The sequence below is a fragment of the Sarcophilus harrisii genome, chromosome 1 (genome assembly GCF_902635505.1).
Source record: "Sarcophilus harrisii chromosome 1, mSarHar1.11, whole genome shotgun sequence".
In the NCBI taxonomy this organism is placed as follows: Eukaryota; Metazoa; Chordata; class Mammalia; order Dasyuromorphia; family Dasyuridae; genus Sarcophilus; species Sarcophilus harrisii.
Window position 1 is genome coordinate 549,021,760 of NC_045426.1, and position 12,371 is coordinate 549,034,130.

The 12,371-nt window shown below is 31.9% G+C and overlaps 1 protein-coding gene across 9 annotated transcripts in view; it reads right to left on the reverse strand.

Annotated features, from left to right (window-relative positions):
* PHACTR1 (phosphatase and actin regulator 1) overlaps positions 1–12,371 on the reverse strand; it is a 622,984-nt gene that overhangs the window by 135,792 nt on the left and 474,821 nt on the right. The gene's annotated exons all lie outside the window — the stretch shown is intronic.

The window sequence follows — 12,371 nt, forward strand, 5'->3', positions numbered from 1 at the left end:
AATACATAAATATCTTTGGGAAAGTTCAGCATTTGTCATCACCAAAATCAATTTGATTTGGATGTTCATCAACTGGAGAATGACTGAACAAGTTATAGCATTTGATTGTGACTGAATTATTCTTTGCTATAAGAAATGATGAGCTCAATAAATTTAGAAAAATATGGAAAGACTTGAACAAAATAATAAAGAGCAAAATGGGCAAAACCAAGAGAACATTGTATATGGTACAGCAATCTTTTTAAGAATTAGAATAAATAAGTTATCTTGTCTATAATGAATATGCAAATTAAACATAAAGAACATGAGAAGAACACTAACTGCATCTAGAGAAAGAACTAATAAATAGAAGTATGCACAGAATAATTTTACATATATACATATCTATTTGTGTCTAATTTAGCCATCTATAGGGTGACAGAGGAAAGAAAAAATTTTTTTAAAATTATATTATAGTTTTGCTGTATGTTTGAAAGCAATAGCAAGTTGTCAATATTAGATTTGCAACTTCATGTACAATCACTTTTAAAAAATCTTATTATGTTGTAGAAATGTTTATGTTACTTCACAACTTAAAGATAAAATGCACAAAAAAAAAAAAAAAAAACCTTGCCCCCTAATACTTGGTTATTTCCTCACAGACATCATGCCTACAATTCTGGTAGTTGCCATGAGTGGTAGTCCTCAAAGGAGAATCAAAAGAATTGTAATTAGACTCTTTCTTCAGTTGTGATCAGTTGAGAGGAAAAAAATATGTTTAGTGCAATCAAATGCTTTGTTGCCTATAAGAATATATCTCTATTACCAGTAGTTTGCAAGAAGGGAAGGGAAAGTGCAAGAGATTTTTGCTAAAAAAATTTCAGTGACACCCTAAGCAGTAAATAATGGCAGAATATTATGAGTGGTAAAAATTACCTTGGGATTCACAATATTTTTTTGATGCTATTGAAAGGAACAAAAATGTTTTTCATGAAACAAAATCCACTGAAAACCATTTCTATATATTAAAACAATACAGATTATTAAAAAATAAATATGAATTAATTGACTACAGATAAGCAGAGTAAAAAGTCAAGATAGAGATTATGGATAGGGCAGAAACTCCTACCAATACAGGTAAGCATAAAAAAAAAAAATTGCTTAGAGCACTGAAGGATGATGACTTGTTTACTGTCATATGGCTAGCATTTATCAAAGGCCTTTGAAAAAGTTAGATTTAAAAGACAGAAAGAGCCTAGCAGCTGCACATCCTTTAAATTGTATTAATTCTTGCTTAACTTCTGCATTTTCCCTAATCCTTTCCAAAAACTCTTTAATTTTAAAAACTCCCCAAATATGGACTATCTGTAACTATCTGCAAAATTCTGATATTTTTAGGCAGCTATTATCAGCTTTCCATCATTATCCTTTATTACTTGTTGCATTATCCATTGAGAAATCTGGTCCATCAAAAGAGGTTGCTATATTTCACCTTTCTGGCCAAGGGTTCTTGGAAGGAATCTCCTTCCATCCGATCCCTTAAGTTATAAAACTTTGCCCTTGGTTAGGGCAAAAGACTCCTAAAGCACAGGGACCAAAAGCATGATGTGTTTCCTTTCTGACTTAATTTTTCAATCAGGATCTGTTTTCCTAGGTGATTATTTATTGAGGACTTCCCATTCTTTACCACCTACTTAGAAGTACAGAATGTTAGAGTTGAAAGGTATCTTTGAGATGATGATAAAACCCAAAGATTTTAAGCAATGGCTCCATAATCACAGAGTTAATAAATCCCTCACTAGTAAGCTAGCAAAGACCTAGAAAGGACGTGTAGCTGACTCTTGGACCTAAAGTTAGGAATATTCATCTTTCTGAGTTCAAATTAGGCCTCAGATATTTAGTCTCTGGATGACCCTGGGCAAGTCACTTAATCTGCTTGCCTCAGTTTCCTCATCTGTAAAATGAGTTGGAGAAGGAAATGGCAAAGCACTGTAGTATCTCTGCCAAGAATACCCCAAATGAAGTCATGAAGAGTCAGACATCACTGAATAAAAATAAGGGATCTAAAAATAAAAGTCAACTTTTACTATCAGAGGTGTTTCTTAAAGGAGCCAAACTTTTTCCTTTCTGAATTGCTAAATATTTATTTTGAACAGAATGACAGAATGCATTTGAAGCAAAGGGATAATTATTTTCTCACAGAGAGACACCATTTTAAAACATTATCACATTGAAAGGTAATATGCTGTAGTATATAGAAAATCTGCCTTGGAGTCAAGATAACCTAGCTTCAATTTTTTTCTTTGTCATATACTGGCCTTAAGTTCTTGGAAACTATGAATATAAATTGCGAATAATTGTTGGTTTGAATTGGTAGAAGAAATTCCCTCACCAGGGACTTCTTATATTGATGAAACACTAGATTGGAATTTTAAAAAATCACTACCTTAGTATAAGTAAATCATCTGAGAGAAGGCTTTAATTGAGGACTTGGGAAAAAAACCTGAAGATACTGAGTATTTGAGGTGGACTGTGTTAGGGGTGCCACCAAGAAAGGGAGATGACTAAAACAGGGAGGGTCTGGGTTTACTATGGAATTCCTACAATCTGCCTAGTACAGCCTACTACTCATGGATACTTTGTGTAGGCAAGGAAGAGCATCGTGCTCATGAAATATGGAATGTTCCCAGATGTTGGAATAAAGATTGTTATTTATTCATGGGATTAAAAAAACTGGTTTTTGAGCTTCCCAAAGGCAATGAATCAGTCCCTTTTAAAAAGTCTGGCAAAGGAGCAACTCAATGGATAGAACACTGGCCCTGGAATCAGAAGGATCTTAGTTCAAATCTGATCTCAGACATTTATTAGCTGTGTGATGCTAGGCAAGTCACATAACTCTGACAGCTTTCTCATCTTCCTCCCCCCAAAATCTGGCAAAATGATTAGAGATCTCAGAAGTAAGAAGAACCAGATTAAGATTGTCTTCTTCTATCTTCTGATTTTGTGACTTTGATCAAGCCATTTGATTATTTGACTAAAATTGACTATTTAATCATTTGACTAAGATGGTAGAAATGCAAAGAAGAAGCTAACATATTGGCAGAAAAAGTTTTCTAAACTGTTATTTCCTAATCACCTGGGATATTAAACCAATCTATGGAAAGAATAAATAAAAACTGTTAGAGGGCTTTAGGACAAAGGTATGCTTTCTTCATTATTTATCTCCACAAATTAGGAGTACATCATTGAAAAATTGAAGACATCTTAAGGAAGTTTTCAAGGGCAAGGACTGTCACTTATTCTTGTGCAAGATATCAATTTGTATCTTGTTTTAAATAATTTTCTCTAGTGAAAATATGATTTTTCAGTACTAGTGAAATGGTGAAAGGTATTAATGGTGACTAATGCTTAGGGAGAGCTAGATGGTGCAATAGATTGAGTGCTAAGTCTGGAGTCAGGAAGACTCCTGAGTCCAAATATGGATACTTATTAGCTGTGTGTCACTTGGCAAGTTATTTAATACTGTTTATCTCAGTTTCTTTATCTGTAAAATGAGCAGGAGAATGAAATAGCAAATCACTCCAGTAAAGAAAAATCCAAGAAAACCCCAAATGGAGTTATAAAGAGGCAGACAAAACTGAGAAAACAATTGGATGACAAAAATAGTTAGATGAGATCAAAAGGGATTGGTATGTTTCTGAATGAATGATATTGAGTTTGGAAGTATTCAAGGCATCTGACTCTTCCTTGGAACATTCCAATCCCTTCTATTTATTTGACTGAAAATATGGAATGGATAGAAGTTTGTAAGGAAGGTATTGTCACAAATATCTCACGAGATTATGAGAAAGAACACAATGAAGGGCTAAACTCACAGAACTGGTTCAATCAGTAACCATATTCCATAGTCTTTCTTACCCACTGCCATTATATTGTGGGAAAACAGGACATGAGTAAGGAACATTGGGCAAAATACTGGATTTGAATTAGAGACCTGGGTTCAAGCATGACTCAGGCAAATTATTAAAGCTCTTTGAGTTTCAGTTTCCCAATTTGTAAATTATGGAGTTTGGACAAGATATTCTAAGCTTTAAATTCTATGAGTTTCTAACTAGCTCCTTTATATATCTATTGTCATATGGACATAACAACTGATTGTTGTTTGGTTCACAATGATGCTATGAAAGTATTAAATATATAAAGGATCTTATGCCTATATTAGGCTATTAGAATTATTTATAATATGGGAAGCTAGGTGGCACATTACAAAGAGCACCAAGCCTGAAGTCATGAAGCTGGGTAAGTTAGGTAAACCATTTGCCTCAGTTTCTTCATCTATAAAATGAACTGGAGGACGAAATGTTAAACCACTGCAGTATCTTTCCCAAGAAAATCCCATATGGGTTTTTGAAGTCAGAAATGACTGAACAACAACTATTTATAATAGCAATATAACTATATAACACCATCAGCTGTGGTGGAAATATTCCACGAGGAAATGTAGAATAAGCTCAGGATTTTTGTACTACCCTTTGAAAACATACATCATCAAAATGAAATAAAGTGAGATGAACAAAGAAAACAGTAAGCTGAGAAAAAAACTCCCATATCTACATTTGGAAACGTCTGTCAAGATTGTGACAAAACCACTATTTCCTCTTGTAATTAATCACATAACTAGCTGGAAGAAAAATCATTATCATTTGTGAAGGATTCCTGTTGATCCTAACAATTCAATTATTTAATAAGGTCTTCTGTCATAGAATAATTTGTTTGAGGGGAAGGGATTGAAGAAAAAAATGATATTTCAGTGAAACTTGGAATAATTTCTCCCTCTTGTATTCCTTTGCATCACTTTTTATTTAAATCTGATTCATTATATGATGTTTAGCAAACTAGTTGGATCTGGGCACTATGTAAATGGTTATCTATAACTGATATTAAAGGTATAGCCTGATCTATAACCTTCCTTTCAGGATCACACAGTTGTATTCACCCATAATTTTAAAAGGGTGAATTTTAATTTTAAATAAATAATTTTAAAAGATAATAATTTTAGGCAAAACATCAGAGAGCAAGCATTCTACAGAGCTAAAAATGAGACGAATATTTGTGCCAGTTGAAAGTTATGATAAATACTTTCAGATGGTCATTCAGTCAAAAAACATTTATTAAAACACATATGTGTGTGCTAAGTGCTGAGAACACAAAAAGTCTCTATTTTCAAAGAGTGTACATTCCAATGAGGGAAATTACATGTACAAGTACTATACACACACACACACACACACAGTGGGAGACAAAAACAGAGACAGAGACAGACACACACACACACAGAGACAGACAAAGAAAGTGAAAGAAACAGAAAGACTGAGAAACAGACACATACAGACACACACACACACACACACACACACACACACAGAGAAACAGAGAGACAGTGAGAGACAGAGAGAGAGAAAGAGAGTAATCTTAGAAGTGCAGGCACTTAGGGAGCTAGGAAAGACATTCTGCAGAAACTTAGAATTTGAAATGACTCTTGAAGAGAGATTGGAAAAAAGAGGCATGGGAATGAATCAGTGAAAAAAAAAGACATGGAAATGGGAAATGTGTGAAGAGTTGCAATTAGATCATAGTAGCTAAGAAAATTAATAATTAATAAGAAATTGAGAAAGATAGGAATGGGCTACATTATTAAGAGTCTTAAAAGCTAAATAGAGAACTTTATATTTGATCAATTCAATTCAATAAACATTTAGGCATATGCCAGGTACTGTGCTAAGCACTAAGTTGTTCGTCCTTCATTTTCAAAGAGGACCAATTACAGTCACAGGGTGGACATCTTGACTTCAGTATGAGTTAGATTTAATTATGGAGATAATAGGGAGCCACTGGAGTTTATTAAGTAGAAGGAATGATATGGATAAACTTTATGAAAATTATTTTGGTAGCTCAAGTGAAGATAAATTGGAGCAGGGAGAGACTTGTGATAGATATACCTATTAGAAGGTAACTGCAGTAATCCAGGCAAGACGTGATGAAAGCTTTGGACAAGTATAGTTGTGTGAGTAACGAGAAGGGGACACATAAAGAGATATTGTGAGGGTAAATAGAAGTATGCAAGGCAAGTGAGGAGTTTAGAATGAAGTTGTGGGAAATAAAGATTTGGGAATCACCTGTAAAGAGATGATAATTGAACTCATGAGAACTGCTATCATCAAGTGAGAGAGTGAGAAAACAAGGATTCTCAACCTAGAAACCACAAACTTTTTTTTTCTTTAAGATTTTGATAAAACTGTGTTTCAATAAAATTGCTTTATTTTATTGGTGGCAAGGAATTGCAGATTAGAAGAGAGACTAGGGCTAGATATATAGATTTGGAAATCATCTATATAGATTATTTTTCTTATTAAAATATTCTGTACATATGTAACACTGAATAAACAAATGATTTTTTAAAATCTTGGTCTTTTATTTTTATATCATCTTCATTTCATGATATATCCCTTCCTATTCTTTGACCTTATAATATATTAGGAATGAAAAAGAAAGAAAAGCATGTCAGCAAAACTAATCAACCCATCACCTAAAGTATATTCAGTGTTTAACACTTAAAACCTTTCATCTCTTTAAAGAAGGGAGGAAGGTATATTCTCAGATCTCTTCAGTGGGGCAAACACTTGGTTATAACTGAAAAGTGTCAGATTAATCACAAAGTATTTAACTTCAATATCTTAATGACAGTATATATTATTTTCTTGATTCTGTTTATTTCACCGTATGTTGTTGTTATTTAGTTATTTCAGTCATGTCCTATTCTTCATAACTCTACTTGAGATTTACTTGACACAGATACTGGAGTGGTCAGCCATTCTTTCCCTACCTCATTTTACAGATGAGGAAATTAAGGCAAAGAGGGTTAAGTTACTTGTCCATCCTATTAAGTGTCTGAGACCAAATTTGAACTAAAGTTTTCCTCACTCTAGGCCAGATGCTCTGTCCACAATGCCACTTAGCTGTTCACTATTACATGTCAATTCATATAAGTCTTCCCCTGCTTCCTTCTATTCTTCAGTCATTTTTTACAGAGAAGTAATATTTTATTAATATAAATATTATAATAATTAATATATCAATATTATTATTCATGTAACAAAATTTATTTAGTTATCCCCCAATCCACAGATATTAAACAAGAAATTTAAAGAATGGATAAATCTAAGGAGAATTAGTGTGGTACAGTAAACAGGGAGCTGACTACAGATTCAAGAAGATCATAGCATAATGCACTGTCAAGATCCATGACTTGGTATCATAGGTCTTGAATACAAATCTGAACATTGACATTTATTATCTTAGACAAGTTATGAAATCCTGTGAAATCCAGGTTTCTCGTTTGTAAAATTAGGGGATTGGACTACATGATCTCTTTCTAGACCTAGATTTCTGATTCTAAATTGCATATAGTTGCCAATCTGCTCTAGTAAAGGAAATCTCCAAATTGGAAGTTCCTTAAACTAATTAAGTAAGCTTAATATTGTCTGACACAAATGCAACCTATTCACATTTTTAAGATGATGACCTTTTAATTTAAATATCAGGCTTTTTCCTTTATAATACCAAAAGAAAAAAGTTGCAGCCTCTGCATAAAAGTTGTACATTTCTTGTGATTTGTATTTGTGTTCAAAATTAAACATAACATCCATAAAATGTTTCTTTAATTTGCTAACAAAAAAATTCAAAGCACCTAATTGTATATTATGAAAAATTATTTCTAAATTCTAGTGCATAATGTAAATGAAACATTCATTTGAAAGCAATCAATTCTATTCATTCTTTTCTTGGCTAGGTGCCCTCACTCATCCTTTCTATTTGTGAGAGATGTTTGATCAGAGGTAGGGGTATGCTGGAGTTGCCTTACACTGAAAATTTAGCTATCAACTTTAAGGAGCCAATATGATCTACCACAAACTCAGAAGAAGACAGCAATGTCAAAAAAAGCTGCATGTGAAGACTCAAAGGAAAATGTGAATTGATTCTCAGGCACACACAAAAAGAAGTTTTGGAAGAGCTCAAAAAGGATTTTAAAAATCAAATTATAGAGGTGGAAGAAATATTGATGAGAGAGATACAAGAAAACTCAGAAAAAAAAAGATTCAACAGCTTAGAAAAGCACAAAACTAAAAAGAAAATCTGCAAAAATTGACTGAAGAAAGCAATTTCTTAAAAAAAGTAGAATTGGTCAAACAGAAAATAGGTACAAAAATTCACTTAAGAAAATAATTCCTTAAACATTAGAAACTGCAGAAGTGGAAGCTAATGATTCTACAAGACATCAAGGAATAATAAAATAAAATCAAAAGGATGAAGAAATAGAAGAAAAAGTTAAATATCTCATTGGAAAAACAACTGACTAGAAAAACAGATCCAGGAAAGATAACTTAAAAATTATTATACTACTTGAAGCCATGATCAAAAAAGGAGCCTAATATTTCAAGAAAAACTTCCCTGATATCCTAGAATCAGAAACTAAAGTAGAAATGGAAAGAATCTACTGATCATCCTCTGAAAAAGATTCTAAGATGAAAACTCCCAGAAATATTACAGCCAAATTCTAGAATTCCTAGGTCAAGAAGAAAATACTGCCAGCAATCAGAAAGAAACAATTCAACTATTGTACAGCTAAATTTAGGATTTTAAGGAATTTATTAGCTTCTATATTGAAGGATTAGAGGTCCTGGAATATTATATTCCAGAAGATAAAGGAACTAGAATTGCAAACAAGAATCACCTACCTAGCAAAACTGAATGTAAACATTTAGGAAAAAATGAATTAATCAGTGAAATAGAGGTCTTTCAAGCATTCCTGATGAAAAAACCATTGCTAGTAAGAAAATATGATTTTCAAATACAAGACTTAAAAAAGTTAAAAAAGATAAACAGGAAAAAGAAAACATTAGGGGTCCAATAATGTTAACATTTCTATATGGGAAAATAATATTTGTAACTTTTAAGAATTTTATCATCATTAGATAGAAGACATGGATGTAAGTTGACCTTGATGGGACAGTATCTAAAAACACAAAATTGAGGAGTGAGAAAGAGGATTACACTGGGAGAAGAAGAAAGGAAAAGATAGAATAGGGTAGAAGGGGAAGGTAGATTGGGGGAAACCAAACACTTTTAAGGAAGAAAAGTATGAAAGGAAAGAGAAAAGAATAAGCAGGGGGGAAATGGGATGGAGGAATATACACAATTAGTCATCATAACTCTGAATGTGAATGGGATATATTCATACCCACAAAATAGAAGTAGCAGAATGACTTACAAACTAGAATCCTACAATATGTTGTTTGCAATGTATTTGAAATAGAAACACAAATACCAATAGAGTAAAGGTAGGGGATTGGAGTAGAATCATTATATTTCAGCTGAAGTAAAACAAACAAACAAACAAACAAAAAAAACTGGGGATAGCAATCATGATCACAGACAAAACAAAAGCAAAAATAGATGTAATTTAAAAAGATAAGACAGGAAACTATACCTTGCTAAAAAAACACCATAGACAATGAAGTAAGATCATTATTAATCATAAATGCACCAAACAGTATAAGACCTAAATTTTTAAAGAATTTAAATGAATTAATGGCGGAAAGAAAGTAAAACTGTACTAGTGGGGGACCTTGTCTTCCCTCTTTCAGAACTATAGAAATCTAACAACAATAGCAGCAACAACAAAACAAAAACAAGAAAGAAGTTAAGGACACAGACCTGTGGAGAAAACTGAACGTGAATGGAAAGAATATACATTTTTCTCAATACTTTCTCAACACAAAAATTTGCCTCTAAGAATTTTGATTATGTTAAAATTTTTTGAGTGTGCAAGTGAAATCAATACATTAAGACTAGAAAGAGAGTTTAGAAAATTTTTTACAGTAAGTTTCTATAATAAAGGTCTTTTCTTAACTTTATAGCGATCTGAGATAAATTTATAAGAATACAAGTCATTTTCCAATTAATAAATGGTCAAAGGATATGAATGACAATTTTCAGATAAGAAATTAAAGCCATCTATATTCATATGAAAAATGCTCTAAATCACTATCGATTAAAGAAATGTATATTAAAACAACTTTGAGGTACCATCTCACACTTATCAGATTCAGTAATATAACAGAAAAGGAAAATGATAAATGTTAGAGGAGATATAAGAAAATTGGAATATTAATGCACTATTGATTGGAATTGTGAACCGATTCAATCATTCTGGAAAGCAATATGGGAAATATGCCCAAAGGACTATAAAATTGTGCATATCCTTTGATCCAGCAATACTACTACTACTAGATCTATATACCAAAGATATTTAAAACAAATTTTTTTTAATATTTTCTTTTACAACATAAATATATATTTACAACATAAATATAAAAATATTTTGCATGACTGCATATGTATAACATCCCAAATTGCTTACTGTTTCAGGGGGAAAATGAGAGGGAGGGAAGAAGAGAATTTGAAATTCAAAACTTTAAAAAATAAATGATAAAAATAATATAAATAGAAAAAATATTTCAAAAAAAGGTCAAAGTTCTTAAACTGGGATCCATGAATAGATTTTAGTGGGTAGGAAGAGGTATGTGAAGACAGAGGGGAAAAGATACTTCTTTATTTTCACTAATCTTTTATTTAAAAATTTATCATTTACTTCTATCATGAATGTATGTGAGAACACTTTTTAGTTTGAGACACCAGATTGCCAAAAGGATTAGTAACACAAAGATGATTAAGAACCTGTTTTAAGTAAGAAGATTTTGAGAGCAGAAACAGGATGGTGTTGTAGAAATAAAGGCTCAAGGTACTTGTGTCCTCATCACAATTCTGCCAGTATAAATTATTCTAATTCATTAAAATTCTCTGGACCTCAGTTTCCTTATCTTTAAAGTGACTTAGATGATTTTTCAGTCTTGTTCTGGTTCTGAAATTCTGTGATTTCGTTAAGTAAGGCTCTCTATTATACAACATTTAGGGAGCCTGGTGTTATTTATTATACATACTTAAGAGTAAATAAAATTGTATTTCCTTAAAATAGTCTATAGGGTAATTTTTCACTAAATTCGTTTATCCCTATTAAATCTATAACTTGAATGAATTACTGAAATTGGAAAAAAGAAAAATTAAGGGCAATGTAGTTATGTAACTGGATAAGAGCAAGCATTGAAGGTGGTAATAAATAATAATTTAAATTTATATGGCAATTTAGTTGGCAAAGCACTTCACAAACACTATCTCATTTTCAAGAACATTAAGGACCATTATATATCATTATGTACAGTTATCTGTCCTTTCTCTCTTCTAAGGATAGAAGTAAAATTTTTAAAAAATTTACATAACAGCATGAAGGATTTAGATTAGATTTTTAAAGGAAGGCTTTAAGATGATAGAAGAAAGCAGGGAGCTGGGATAAATAAATGAGATTATGACTTGTTCTTTGGAGAGCTTTTAATAACAACATAAACACTCCTCAGGCTTAGGTGGTTTTTCAGTGCTGTTCTATTTCTAGTTTATCCTAAACTCAGTTTCCCCTGAGATCCTTTTTAGTCCCAGTAACATATAATAATTTTTGAAATTACTTTAAAATGTTGGAAATTTCCAATCTACTTTTAGCTTTAATTTCATTCTGCCACTAATGTAGCTGCTACTTTATTACTTACTTGCATTTATTTTAGGCAAAGGACCTGTCAAATATTCCCTATTATGTCTCTATCTTTTCTCTCCTCCCTCAGTTTCCTCCTCTTTCCCTCTTTTATTTTTTCTGTTTTTCTGTCTTTGTCTCTCTCATAATTATTTATACTAAAAATTCCTTTAAATATAGGAATTTCTCCCAGCCCAAAACCTTATTTATGAAGACAATTTCAGATGCTATTTATTTTTAACATTTGTTGTAGGAAGCCTATAACAACAAATCTCTCCCCAAGCAAAATCAATTGAATTTTAACCTAGCTGTGTATAATTGTTTCTTTCAATATATGGTCATTAAATATTGGGGGAAAAGGTGAAAATTATTATTCTTTGTAGTAAAAGATGAATGAATGCATTTAATGTAATATTAGGCTATGGTCATCATCAGTCTTTCTTACAGTATCTTGAAGAACTTATATACTTAATAAAACCATAAGAGAGGTAGGTGTGAGGCAATTTCACATTTGCTATATTAGAATACAGATTTTAGAAATTGGCAGGGACTAGCAGCTTAACCCTATCTCAATTAGAATCCCCTCAATAGCATTTCTAACAAGTGGAATTCACTCTCTATGTAAAGTTTTTGAGTGGAAACTAACCACTTTTAATATTTTAAGGTATTAAAGATACTTTTCAATATCTTTAAT